Below are 15,537 nucleotides of genomic sequence, written 5' to 3' on the forward strand. Positions count from 1 at the left end.
TGAGCCTCAGTTTCCTCATATGGTAGGTAGGGTAACAATACCTATACCTCAAATGATTGTCATGAAGATGAAATGAGATAATGTCTATGAGGCCTCCCCTATCAGTGTCTGGCACATAGCAACAACTCAGTAAATGGTGGCTATTGTTAAACCACTTCTACTAACATTGCCTCTAGCTACAAATCTTACATAGCTAGGTCTTCAGATGACTCTTAACTAGAATTATAATACACGCCAGCCTTTGCAGACACATCTAAAGGTCTGCAATGTTATCCTGAAATAAATCAGCACTTTACTAGATGCTTAAAAGCAAGCAAACATTTCTTCCTGAACCCTGACGTGCCAGATTTTGTATCTTCACTAATTACCATTTTATGAATAAAAATGGGCAACTAATTCAGCTGCTGTATCTTCCTTGTGTTTGGAAAACAAATATAATTATTCTGAGGCACAGAGTTACATGCTCAACAGCTTATTTGTCAAATAAGGACTTGAAAAAAATGTACTTTATCTTCGCACAAGAATCCTCTGTACTGTTCATGTTAAAATTTCAAGTGCTTGACAAATGATGAGCCAAAACAGGGTTCTTTTCCTCTCAAAAATATATTTAGAAGCCAAAGAAAATTATCGTATTAAGGACAACTTCACTCTCAGTGTCTTAATGAAAGAATTTATGAAACATCAATTTCCTACTCACTGTATTTCTAGAAATGTGCACTAAATCTAAACATTTAGTAGTCATCACGAAATGAATTAAAAAAAAATTATCCTACTGCTAGTTCTGGGCTGTGTCACGAGGCCAAATGGTAACTCAGCCTGTCATCATGGTCCTAGGGTTACTACTACAGGGGTCCTTCAGACATTTTGAGACATTCCTGTCCTGGGGGTGTGGGGTCAGGAACCCGGCATGGATCCTCCTGGGCAGGGTCTTACTGAAGGACAAGTTCACAGTCTCATCCTCTTTAACCAACATCAGAGAGGAAGGTTTAAAGGACGTGGACATGCCTATTCCTCCTGCTCCCTTGTTAAGGTTGTCTTCTGGGGGAAAAGACTAATTGCCCTTGGATCAGCCAAATTCTGCTTTCACCAACAGTTTCTAGAAGGTGGGATGGTACCTGACATGATGGGAAGTGAGGGAGCAGTGGCTGGAAGCAGGACCTGAAACAGTGAGCCCACAGGTAGCGACTAATCTCATAGCAGTCTATAGCAATCGTCAACCACCCCACAGACGTGAATCATCACCTCAGGAGGTTTTTTTTTTCTCATCTCCAATTTGCATTCATCTCCTAATAAAAATGTTAAAAAATAGGATTCCTGTAAAAATGTTAAAAAATAGGATTAGGGTTATTTTTAAGAAAAAGTTCTAAAAATTAGAACTCTCACCAAGCTCAATTTCAAATAGACATTCAGATGTACTCATATGATGTCTACAATAAAGGGATCGAGGCCAAGGAATATAGACACTGGAAGAAACTTCAGAGTTGGAGAAATCAGGGGTCTATTTAGCTAATCTGAATAGACATGTTTATCTACAGGTCTAGTTGCAAGCCTTCTTAATGCACACCTATTTGGGTAGAAATTTAGCACAAAACCTGGGATGCTTTCCCATTTTCCCTTTGGTTTTATCTGCCCATAAACAAACACACATACGTTTGAAATGTGAAAAAAGCTTAAATTCTGTAGCAGCTTTTGTAAAAATAATGGAAACTTTTGTAAAAACAGCTTTAAACACCCTGTTTGCCAAGTCAAACAATGTGCCAATTCTGTGAAAGCTGCTACAGGTTTTATGCTCGTCAAGAGTTGTAGAACCTGGACTGTCTGTCACCAGAGATTATTTAAATATAAGAATAATTACACTTTTATCAGCCGCATCTTAAGATTGTATTAAGGCTTCCGAATTAAAGGCCTACCCCAGACTTGAGCTGCACTGGGCAGTAAATCACACTCATGGAGGCAGCTCCCAGTGTAAGGGTGTGATGCTGGTTAACCCTCATCCCCCTTTCTTGACCTAGTGAAATTAGGGACTTTCTGTTGTTGCAGATGGGATTTAAGGCCTATATCCTCATCCTTCTATCTTGTTCTGTACCCTTTTGGGTAACAGTGTGTTTGAAAAGGTCATTGGCTGAGAACAGGATTGCTCATAGTGGAGTTATTTTCTGTAACTATCTTTTCAGATGTTTTCAGTTGCTTGCTAAAAACAATACCGCAGAAGACACAAGAATTTTCATTATTTCTCAGACAACTCTAATAATGTAAACATGCTTGTAGGAAAAGAGAAGAATGACCATTGTACTAAAGAAAGGAAGAACGACTCTCTTTTGAACTTTGGTGGAGACCCTAACATATATAAGTGAATGAATAAAATAACAAATGAAGCAGTATTTGCTGAAAGATACTCAAAATGACAGCTATTTTATATTTATTATTGATCTACAGTATTGGAACTTAGCACTGTACAGTGAGACAAAAGTCACTATCTTATTTGACTGTGTCATTTTTCTGTTAAAATAGTAATAATAAATCAATGGTATACAAAGGGAAGGGAGGTAGGAGAAGTCGGCCTCAAGGTCAGGCAGTAGGAAGACACATTTTTGGTAAAGGATTTAAAAACCCTTGCAGTGCCTGGCTGGCTCAGGTGATGGAGCATGAGACTTGATCTTGGAGTTGTGAGTTTGAGCCCCACAGTAGGTGTAGAGATTACTTAAAAAATAAAAATTTGGGGGCACCTGGGTGGCTAAGTTGGTTGAGCATCTGACTCTTGATTTCGACTCAGGTCATGATATCAGGGTCATGAGATAGACAGCCCTGCATTGGGCTTTGTGCTGGGAGTGAAACTTGCTTTAGATTTACCTTCCCTCTTCCAACTTGCATGCATATGCAGACTATCTCAATAAATAAACAAACAAACAAACAAACAAATATTTTTAAAATAAAAATTAAAAAAATTTTTAAATTAAAAAATAAAAATAAAAACCCTAACAAAAAAACCTAAAAAAAACCCTGTTTTTTTACTATCACCATGTCCTAGGAATTCTAAACAACATCAGTAATAAATACTCCTCCCTAAAAAAAAAAAAAAAAAAAAAATGTTATAAGTCTAAGTTCTCAACAACTGCTGTAATGGTTACAGTTGAATTTTAGTACTATTTTAAGTTTATGTATTTAAGTAATCTTTACACCCAACGTGGAGCTCGATTAAGAGTCAAGATTTGGGCAGATTAAGAGTCACTTGCTCTTCTGACTGAGCCAGCCAGGTGCCCTGCATTTTAGTACTATTTATGCAAGCTTCAAATTAGCACAGTTTTATTACTTATCCTTTAATAAACATTTTATTCTACATGGAAAATAATTCAGAGAACTTAATGTTTCATGGCCAGCTCAGATATATGCAGACTCAGCTGCACGGTGATTGCAAGACTATGTTCAAAAGTAAGATTACAACCACTCCAAACTCTGCTACTGGCTTCAAGTGCAGCTGATGTCTCCAACTCCTGTTCTATGACATACTCCAGTGTTTAAATAGTAGGTTTGAAATAACTGATGATAGCACACCGGGATAAAGACGAAGAAAGAGAACTTGAGTTACTTTAATCTCTTCTTCTGTATGATCACTTGGAGTAGTTCTCATTTATGTTGAAATTTTTAAAATTTAAAGAATAAAAATGTTTTTTTTTTTTCTAAAAAAAATCAATGTCATTATAAGATGTAAGTCAATTACTCTTTTTCTTTTTGGTACTGAAATATTTATTTTATTATTTATCATTTTTATTGATAAAAATGACTACATGCTCAAAGTTCAATGAAAGAAAATTTTCACTATGTATGTCCCCCTCCCCCAGACATCATCATCATCACTGTTATTATTCATTTTGCTTTATGATTGTTGCTGAAAATAATTTTGTGGTGTAGAATGGGGGTGTTAAGCATGATCTGCTCCAGGTGTCAAATATGCTCAGTATGTCACTGACTTAAATAGGAGCTTTATGCAATTTACTGATGTCATTAGTTTCTTCTTTTCTTCCATAGTGTAGTTATGATAAAAATGCACAATTTAGGAGACTGGGAGAAAATGCTGATCTCTTCAAGTTATCATCAGCTCAGAGGAAGCCAAGATTAAAAATGCCTAGAATTTTGAAGGCAGTGTTTATTTGTGTGGGATTTAAGCACTCTTCCCTTTTGGAACTGAAAGAACTCATTTGAACTACCATAGGAAATTTCTGTACTGTATTTTTGAGGTTCCAGGTTATTTATTTGCTCACTTTGTTACTGCCTTTCTTTTTCCCCTCCTTTCTCACATCTCATTCATGTAGATTTTTGTTGCTTGTATATTAGAAGGAAGTGAGGAGGGTTCTGAATCCACAGAGATGCCAAGATCAGATTTCTTTGAGGATTTTAGTTTTTGAATTGATGATGTGCCTCCTTCCAGAAAGTACCAGCAGTGAGATTCCTTTGAATATGTTCATATTGTATTTGAGCAGCTGGAGAATCAGCTGGCAAGGTAGTTATGAAGATATAAAAATGTCTCAACACATAGAAATATTTGGTATGACCCAAGCTTTCCTTTTTCATCAGCTGTGAGGGTATGCAACAGGGTAAGGTAACGTCCAAAGCACACTGTGTGGATATGAGTGATAAGCAGGTTACCGAGATGTATAAACTCACTACCTTCTCTTCAGCATCTTGCACATCACTTAGAAAGCAAAAGGCTTTATTTTTGTTTGCTTCCATTCCATTTTAAGAGCATTTTCATTTTTTTTCTACATAACTGATCCAGTTCCATAAAAGTTAACCTATAACATTTCCTAAGGATTGGACACAGGCTGGATAGCTTTGGATTCATTCTTATATTTAATGTGTATACATGTAAATCCTTCTTCGTTCAGGTTTATATATAGTGTTACGCATATTCACGCCTATTCACTTGTTAAGGTGAATTCTACGCTCCCTCATAATTTGGAATTTCTAATGTGAATTTTATTTCGACACTTAAAAGTTTAATACTGAAGGCAGAGATACAGTGCTAATAATAATTATGAAAGTTTAAATGGCTTTTGGGAGCTTAAGTAAAAGGAGATAATTTATTTTTGAAATGTATTAGAATAAGGAACAGTGTCAGCATTCATGAGTTCCTTAACTAGAGCCATTAACTATTTCAGCTTGTCTTGGTAAAAATTACTAAACATTTGTATCTGTTTCTCATCTGAAAAATGAGGGCACATACCTAAGACAAAATCAACTGATTTTTAATGGACAAGTGACTTAGACAAAATTATTGAATTATTTTTAGTACTTTAAATTATTAAATAGGGGAAATTATTGAATAGAAGAAAATATATATTTATATATGTATTATATATATTACATATATAATATTTATAAATGTTATATATATATATAATATATATATATTATATATATATATATATATAATTCCTCTAAGACTCCTTGTTATATTTTGCAAATGGAAAAGCATAATTTTAAGGATTTAATTGGCAAAATTGGTATCACAATATGACATATATGATACCTTACCAAATGCTTATTTGGTAAGGTATTATATATCTTAACCAGTTTTACACATATTAGGAGGTGATGAGAAATATTTAATATGTATAATATATTTCAAAATAATTTAAATGTTGGGATAAAAGATGCCATATAGTAAGGTAGTATAATCCCTCTCTTCCTCTCTGAAGACTCAAATTTAATATCTTTGTAAAGGTGTATATTCCTAACCTTGGTTTAATCATGTTAAAACGATACATTCTTGTTATTTGTTTTTATATTAACAGGCATTTCCTAAGAAATAGCTCCCAAATTTTATATATTTTTAAGTTGTAATTTGATCTTAGTCAATTGTTCCATTACTAATACACATTAAAATTTACTGAATTAAGTTCATTGACTATCAAATTTTAAGAAAATTAAGTAGGTCGTGTATGCAGAGTTGTCAAAAAAGAGATGGTAATTGATAAATTTCAGTTTGTATCTTAAAGGCAATGAAAACATATCTTGCTAGGCACATGCTGTTTTGCAACAGGAAACCATATTAATTTATCAATACTAAAATTCATGTAAAACTTCCCAAAATCCGAAATGAATGGTGAGATCTGCTTATATTTACCTTTCTTTTTTTTTTATTTTTTTTTATTTTTTATGAAATTTATTGACAAATTGGTTTCCATACAACACCCAGTGCTCATCCCAAAAGGTGCCCTCCTCAATACCCATCACCCACCCTCTCCTCCCTCCCACCCCCCATCAACCCTCAGTTTGTTCTCAGTTTTTAAGTCTCTTATGCTTTGGCTCTCTCCCATTCTAACCTCTTTTTTTTTTCCTTCCCCTCCCCCATGGGTTCCTGTTTGTGGAGGTTCCTCAGAAAATTAAAAATAGACCTACCCTATATTTACCTTTCTAAAGGATAAGGATCCAAGGCCATGGCTCCACAAAATGATGACTATGTATTTCAGAAGAACTTATCCATGTTCTTTCAACTTTTCTGTGATAGGTGGACAAGAAAGGGAGCAACTTTTCTGTTACCATCGGGCAAGAACACAATTGACAAGTAGTCCATTCTAGGGGGAGGGAGAAACAAAGAGGACAGGGGAATAAAAAGGGAGAGCAGTCGATGCTCCCTACTTTGCTAGATTGTCCATGCAACTCAGCTGCCATGGGCTGAGCTGAAATTCACCAGTCTTCCAGAGAGACAGATTTTATTTTTTATTGAGGATTAGTAAGCGAAGGATAGAAAATGCTTAAGAAACATGACGTGGTTACACCGCATACTGAATCACAGAGTTTTTATGACCTTCTTTATCACTAACAATTGTGTACAGCCTATTTCACTTTGAACCACTCCCTGAATTTGAGAAGGAGTTAATGCCACCTTCTGCTGAATTCCCACTCAGCAGGGAAGGCTGCTGACTACCTGTTACACGAGGCTGATAAGCAACATGAATTTCCAGCTGTGCCCTTGAGAAGCGCACCGTCTAGGTGAGGAGACGGACTTGCACGGGGGAAAACAGAAAGCATTATGAAATGGGGAACACAGGTGTAGGGGTTAAGTGCTTCAAGTATTCGGAGAGGAGAGTGATTTCTTCAGCCAGAAGTTATCATGGTAAATTTCAAGCAAGAAGGGGCCATGTGAGTGCGTGTTCAAGAGTGTTTTGCTTATTATGTGCAAAAATGACAAGGATTTTAGTGAAATGGCCAAATAAAATCAAACATAATGAAAACACATTATGACCAAATTACGCTGATTACATCTAATACGTTTTCACAAGGAAAGCCTATCATAAACCAGGTTTTGATTCTGTCTCCCCTAAAGCGAACATTAAGACAAAGTGGCTTCCTTTTAGATATGAATCATTAGAACAGTTCCCAAACTCTGTAACATGAATGACATTTGTAAGCCAGAACTCTGAATGCTGTATTTCACAGAATGCACTTGTAACTGTAAGGCACGAAAGGTGATTGTTCATTTTATCTTATTAGAAGCTTCCCTGGTCTCATAGCAGTGCTCACCTGGCCCCCACTTCACGCTCGAGTCATGCAGATTGGAGTTGACTCTCAATTACACCAAGTCTTTCTCCAAAGATGACAGTCCAAATACAGTAGAGATAAAATACATCAAGGTTTAAAATAGGCCCGTTCAGCCCCAGTGCCGCTTCATCATGAAATGATATAATTCACTGATGCCTCTGCCTAGCCTAACATATGTTCTATTCACAGCTCGCGTCACTCTTCATTTGTAATTATTTCCCTTTTTTTTTTCTTACCCCATCTTGTAATACTTTGCTTGGTTGAAGACAAATACTGAGAGGCAAAGAGTATTATCGTATGATGACCTGTTCCAGGGTGTTAAACCCCTGTCAAGGTTTGATTTTAACATGGAGTATTGATGACAGTACATCAATTCAGGCATCATGTCCTGAATTAGACTATATTAATTATCACTTGAGAGCAATATGCATGAAAATGCTGTTTCATTGACTAAAAGGATCTGACTGAATAAAAATCCATTTCTCATCTGGTTGCTTATGGATAAAGACATTTTTTTCTCCTTGCCTTGGATTGTTCTTTATTAAATATGATTTTTATATGATTGTATGAATAAATTGTCTTACCCAACAACAGAACTGGATAGTTTTAACAAAGAAAATTTAATGGGTTGTCTACTCTTGGCATGTCTCTAACAATGTATTTACAGTTCATAATTTAGGCATAGCATTTACAACAATAACTGCCGAAAAAAAAAAGTTCTTATTTTCAGCATGCCCTACCTAACTTGAGAAACCAACTCTGAGAAAGAAGCATTTTCAAATTGTTGCCTCCTTCATTTAAAGGAAATGAAAGTTGTAATTCACAGTTATTCTCAGATGCTAGAAGAGCAGGGGATTCTGTTGGCTCACAACCACACTTAAAAGTAAAACTCAGTACTACTCTTACCATTTGTAAAAAGCACCTTCACATCAATTGTTTCAATAGCAGACAAAGTTAAAATTACTTGTAAGTTCATCAAACCCACAATTTGCTAGGGACATACTCTGATAACAAAAAAGCAAAACAAATGAAGCCTAACTTGTACTACACAAAACTTTTACTACTGCTCACGGTTTCTATTTAGTTCTAATAGAAGAAACAGCATCTTGGGCTTAAAAAAGAATTTTCTAAATCTTCTTAAGTTACAATGTATCTTAAGATTTTTCCAATAATACCTCAAAATGAAAGTATAAGCCTAAAGTTAAAATATAAAATTAGGGGGTGTCTGGGTGGCTCAGTGGGTTAAGCATCCAACCCTTGATTTCACCTCAGGTCATGATTTCACACTTTGTGAGTTCAAGCCCTACATCGGGCCCTGTGCACTGACCTCACTGGAGCCTGCTTGGGATTCTCTCTGTCTTTCTCTTTCTCTCTCTCCTGCCCCTCCCCCACTGGTTCTCTTTCTCTCTCTCAAAATAAACATTAAATAAATAAATAAATAAATAAATAAATAAATATTAAGTTAGGACTCTTAGGCCCAAATTTCAGTAAAAAATTTTAAAAAGACATGCTTACTAAAACATATATTATGTTTAGTCAATGTAATCAGTCCATATATCAGAAATGATTTTCATTTGCAATGCAAAACAAACTGTCTCTCCCTTGAGCAGTCTGAAATGTTCCTAGTTTAAATACCAGTGTTTCTTAGTAGATAGGATTCTAAAATTTCCTCCAAAATGGCCTTTTCAGTAAAAATTTCACAAAAGGTCAAGTTTGAATTTTGGAGTAGAGAATTTTTAAAACTTGAAATACATATTTCATTATGAAGAAGAGTTGGAGTCCTATAAAACAGAATATTCAAATGCAACTTGACAAGTTAAAGTTGTCACTACTAAAAGGACTCATTTCCGGGGCGCCTGGGTGGCTCAGTCGGTTGAGCGTCCGACTTCGGCTCAGGTCATGATCTCCCGGTCTGTGTACCCCCGTCGGGCTCTGGGCTGACAGCTCGGAGCCTGGAGCCTGCTTCGGATTCTGTGTGTGTGTGTGTGTGTGTGTCTCTTTCTCCCTCCCCCGCTCATGCTCTGTCTCTCTCTTTGTCAAAAATAAATAAACTCTAAAAAAAAAAATTGAAAAAAAAACCCAACTTATTTCCATTGTCCTTTCTACTAGGATGTCCATATTCTAATGTAGTCATTAAAAGCACTAAGTGGGTCCTAGCAGGAAGGGAGGAAAGCTATGGTGATTTTCCATGGCAAGGCTCTCCCACACCCCTACCTAACTCATCCCTGTAAAATGGGACACGGGTTCCCAGGGCGTGCAACATACTGAAGTCACGAGAGTGACGCTTGTGCACAAAGCGAGTCATCAGAAAGGTGGTATCCTCCTGTCACCTGGATCTTAGGAAGCAGTTAGTTTCTCACCATATTCTTTGAATAGTAATCATTGAATACTTCAATCAACATTAGATCATGCCCAGAAAATAGAGAGTAGATGATGCACCTCTCACCTTAAAAAAAAAAATTTTTAATGTTTATTTTTTAGAGCACACATGTGTGCAAGATGGGGGGGGAGGGGCAGAGAGAGAGAGGGAGGCACAGAATCCAAAGCAGGCTCCAGGCTCCGATGTGTCAGCAAAGAGCCTGATTAAGGGCTCGAACTCACAAACCGCAAGATCATGACCTGATGCTCAACCTACTGAGCCACCCAGCTACCCCAATAAATTTCACCTTTGCTTCAAATTAAAAATTACTAAGTTTACATAAAAATCCAGCATGTGGGAAGAAGCAAATATTTACAGAGCCAATACTTGGCGTGGTAGAAAGAGCACTAGGATAGAAATTATAAGTCATGATACAATTCTGCCTCTGCTACTTACAAGTTATGAGATCTATGAAAAAAAGACAAGTCATTTCTCTGAATCTAAAGAAAGTAACATTTGCTTCCTTTCAGCAAAAGTGTGAGGTTGGGATTGTTGTAAGTGAAGATGCCTGGAGATGATAAGACATCACATAATTGCAGGTAGTATTGCAGTTTTGAGCCTGGTATGAGAGGCGACCAGGCATGCTGGATCTCATTTAAGCATGGTATTATTATTCCCCCGAAACCACAGTTCCCACTGCCCTTTTTCCTCTCTCTTTGCTTTCTGGTTGGTCAGTGGCCCAAGTGAACCATTCAAGGACCCCTGTAACAATGGTCAACACACACACATATGCACAAAGGCCTTGAAGGAAAGAAATTTCTCAATTTTAAAATATTTAAGGGGTGCCTGGGTGGCTTAGTAGGTTAAGTGTCTGACTCTTGATTTTAGCTCAGGTCACTAGGTCATGATTCGTGAGATCGAGTCCCAAGTCAGGCTCTGTGCTGACAGCATGGAGCCTGCTTGGGATTCTCTCTCCCCCTTTCTCTCTACCCCTGCCCTGCTTGCATGCATGCTCTCTCTCTCACTGTCTCAGAATAAACAAAAAAATTTGAATATTAACCAGTTTAAAAATAAAAGTATTTCAAAGCTGAAAACAATCCACCTGCCCTTTGCTATCATATTCTGAGTTCATAACTCTATAGTTAGCACAAGACAAAGGAAAGTCCATAAAATCTTAAAAATAATAAAAAGAAAAACACACCTGTTATTATGAAATTAGTAATGTAATTCTTCTTATTTACAAATTCCAAACCTCACGCACTGAGGAAAAACTGACTAACTTACCTGATAACACCTTGTATACCATCAACAAATTTTTAACACATACCTTAAAACAAAGGTCAAGTTTAAATATTATGCTCTGACTTTTTGCTTCTCTGAAATACAAATTCCAATTCAAATTTATGGAACCATAAAATAAATAACAATTACTGTTGTTCAAAGATCAAAATATTGTGTTTAATAAAAGAAAAGTCTAATTTAAGTTTTCATGTCACTTTTTTTACTTTAAGCTATCAAAATACTGCTTCTACTCACTTATATTAATAAAATGACCAAGCTTTCCAGATTCACGCACAAGAGCCTAAAGGCTTAAAGTTAACTTGTAAAACAAAAATCTCTCTCTCTCTTTCTCGTACACACACACACACACACACACACACGTACGTTTCTTTAGGGCTATAATAAAAAAAGTCTCATTGCCTGCTAGTGAAAACAGCCTATCATATGACTATGATACCATCAGAATGCAGTGTTTCACAGCCACCACAGAGTAGGATTGACATATGACATTTATAAAATGTCAGAACCCTTCCCCCAATTTTTATAGCCTATTCCCCAGTAGGGTTTCACGATGTAAAATGAACTAAAGGCAACTGTGTGCTCATTAGCCGTGCCACTTCTGATACATTACGTCGATTGACAATGAACCACTGTGATATCAAAGTGCAGGTGTAAAAAATAATAAGGCAACTGCTTGTGTAACAAAACCTCACTAACAGAATGTGTAATAAATATGCAAGGAGGCAGTTTTTTATTCATTGAAAATGTGGCATGGTACATCAAACATAAAACCCAAGAAAGGGTTTTGACATGCCAAACTTAATTAAAATTTGTTTTCATGACTATCAACAGAGAAACTCAGTAACTTATTTGTGAATGTAAAAGGTGATTATGTAAGTACCAATAAAAGGATTCAAAGATAGTAATAGATTCAGATAGTGCCTGAAGCAGAACTGACGTCTAACTCTTGCACTTTTAATAAGTGATACAGAACTTGTCATAATGGAAATTATTTTAGTATACTTACAACCTTATTTAGACACCTCCTACCTATTGGGAGAATATATATGTTACTGCCTCACCATGAACCATGCCCACCCCTCCAGTGGCCCAAATCCTAATGCTTACAAAAATCCCTAAAGGAGAAAACTTGAAATAATTACAAAGCAATAAGTGATAACAATTTGAGTTAATGTATATTTTATTCATATATACACATACATACATATATATATATATACATATATATGTGCCACATATGTACATACATATATATATATACATATATATATACCACCACATGACTGGTTTTACTGAGAGATAAAAAGGAGACATATGAGATCTGAGTTTATTTCCTATAATTAATTACATCACTGATTCCCAAAATCAAGAATATATTTGGATTTTATTGCCTTTGAGAGTCATCCAGACGAGTAAGTATACCATTATAACTGTAAAATCCTGAATTCAGAAGATGACAAATACATTGGAAAAGAGTTTGTTTAGTTCTGGTATGCCATCATCATTTAAGAATTGACAAAATGATTTAATGTAATGGACCATCTGGGCAATTCCAGAACCACATTAAAACGTTATGGAAGTAACAGCCACATTTTTTTTTCCACACGAGGGAAATGTCCATTATAACTTTTGATGAAATATTTTACTTTCATAGGATGCTAGGAATCCTACCCAGGTAGATAGGTTCTAACATTGTACTAAACCCTCAGTTAAATTTGATGATGATTTTTTTTAATTACTCTTCTCAGTGAATCTGAAAGGATCATTTTGAGAAAATATAGACATTAAAGGGAAATTATCAAGATATGATTAACAATACTGATATCAATATTTAAGTATGGATGGTGGAGCAAACATTCCTTTCTATAATTTGTTCAAGTAGTTGATCGCCTTAACCATGGTAAATGAAGAAAGCACAAAGGAAAGAACACGTCATGGGCATGGTTTTCAAACTTAAGAAGCATCCAAACCATCTACAAAGCTGGTTACAAATACAGATGCCCAGGTGTCATTCGTGGGCAGTCTGATGAGGCACCTAATGAAGGGAGCTTGGGTTTATGTATCCATACCATCTCTGCAGGTGATTCTGCTACATGTCAGCACTTGCCACACATTCTTTCACAATATTGATAAAGTATTTAAGAGGACATCTTGTTACATCTTCTCAGGTAGATTTCTAAAAACCTCTAGATAATCTACATTCATATATTTATCACTAATAATCTGTAAGCCAACTTCAAAGACAAAGAGATGTGTATGGGGCTCTGGATTTAAAAAAAAAAATTAAGTATAAAAAATACTCCTTAGTTCCTCCTGTGGGCCTCTTCACTCTGGTCTTGGTTCCTAATCATAGACCCCACCCCCACCCCCCATCACCAATGCCCCCCGTCAGTCTGATCCATGAGATTCATTCCATTACTACAGTTTTACAACTCAAATATAAAAAATATTGTTTACCCTGTCACTGTGCCCCCCAACCCAAGGAACCCAAGGATTATTCCTTCCTGTGGAACTTAAGGCCCACTGTGATCTGGTTCCAAACTATCTTTCCACCTAGTTCTCTTCTACTCAAGCCAAATGGTTCGCTCATGGTCTCCTCAAAATGACATACATTTTCAGCCTTTGGATCTTTGTTCACATCATTTGCTTTATGCTAACAACCATCCCTATAACCTGAACCTGATTTCATCCTCCCTATTCCAGCTCAAGTTCCACTTCTTCCAAAATTATATTAACTACTCCACACCAAAAAGAGAGACTACCTTCCTTTGGGTCCTCATGGAATCTCCTTCCATTTGATACTTAGCACACAATACACTATATTTTCATTACCTTAATTTTTTTCTTCTGCCAAATATGGTAATATTGAAGGAAGGACCATTCCGTCATCTTGGTTAATCTCCTTTAGTGTTTTTTGGAAATCTCACTTGCAGGAAATATTTGTTGATTGGTATTATAAAGTAACTTCTCTAGTTAGATACCAAGAATCAAATTGCTGTTGGTAGACTAAAAGGTTATGGGGGCAAAGAGCATGGGTCATTGTTATTGTAGATAAGCAAGGGTTTAATCATTGGCTGTAGACTGAATAGCGATTTTAAAGGGTTTTTCTATACTAAATCTCTCACAAATTCAGGTGTTATTTGTGGCAAAATGAAGTTAAATACAATCCACATTTATCAAGTGTTTCTGCTGATGGCAAGACCCTCTGGCCTCAGGTATTGCAGGGGCAGTCACTCCATGATTCCTCAGAACCCGACACAGTGTCTTCTCTCCATTACACTCAATATCTTTTCTACTCTGAAGCTAATTTAAATTAGAATGTAAGCACTTGTGGGATAAAGAATGGTAAGACGCAGGGGCGCCTGGGTGGCTCAGGTCATAATCGCACACTCGGTGAGTTTGAGCACCGCGTCGGACTCTGTGCTGACAGCTCAGAGCCTGGAGCCTGCTTTGGATTCTGTGTCTCCTTCTCTCTCTGCCCCTCCCCAACCTATGCTCTGTATCTGTCTCTGTCTGTCTCTCTCAAAAATAAAAGCATTAAAAAAAAAAAAAAAAAAACAAAACGGTAAGATTCCTCAAGGGGGTTTAAATCTAGTAGTGGTTTAAGACCTGAAGCAGCCTTCTCAGTTACTGGGCTGAAAGTAAAAGGAAGTTAGTAAAATTCCAGAAGGAAAAGAAATTTGTTATGAAAATATTTAAGGCACATGGTATAAACATAAATTTAAGGGTGTCTAGATTTTCTACATAGGAAGCACAAAGTTTCTTGCTAAATACAAAGAACTCGTGTGTTTTAAGATGGGATTATCATTTTTTGATTTGTTCAACCAATAAATATCAGAATGAGTACCTGTATTTACTCTTTCATTCATAAATGTGTTAGGACTAGCTTCCTGCAAAATGTTTCCTCCTCTTTGTCCTGAGATAGATTCAGGTGCTCAAACTTAAGAGGCCTTTTGGCCATTGCTCCTTTGGGTGAGATAGGATTGAATGAAAATTGTTTCCATTCAGGATCTTCTCCTATCCCCCAGAGAAGAAGTTTTTGTCACAAACCACACCGCCAAACCTGGATTTAAAGGCAACCTTCACCACATTAGCAAATATCTAACTGAAAGCTTGAAAATGGCTACTTCCATTCTCCGCCACAACTCAGTGTTCTCTCCATTCATCCTGCTCTGGTCATGTTCTTCAATTGCATTGATTACTCTCTCTCCTGCTGTATTTTTTTTTAATTTTTTAAAAATTTTATATTAGAGAGAGAGTGTGTATATGTACCCGAGTAAGGGAGAGAGGCAGAGGGGCAGGGAGAGAGAATCTTAAGCAGGCTCTGCGCTCAG

This window comes from Prionailurus bengalensis, chromosome A1 (assembly GCF_016509475.1).
Source record: "Prionailurus bengalensis isolate Pbe53 chromosome A1, Fcat_Pben_1.1_paternal_pri, whole genome shotgun sequence".
NCBI classification, from domain to species: Eukaryota; Metazoa; Chordata; class Mammalia; order Carnivora; family Felidae; genus Prionailurus; species Prionailurus bengalensis.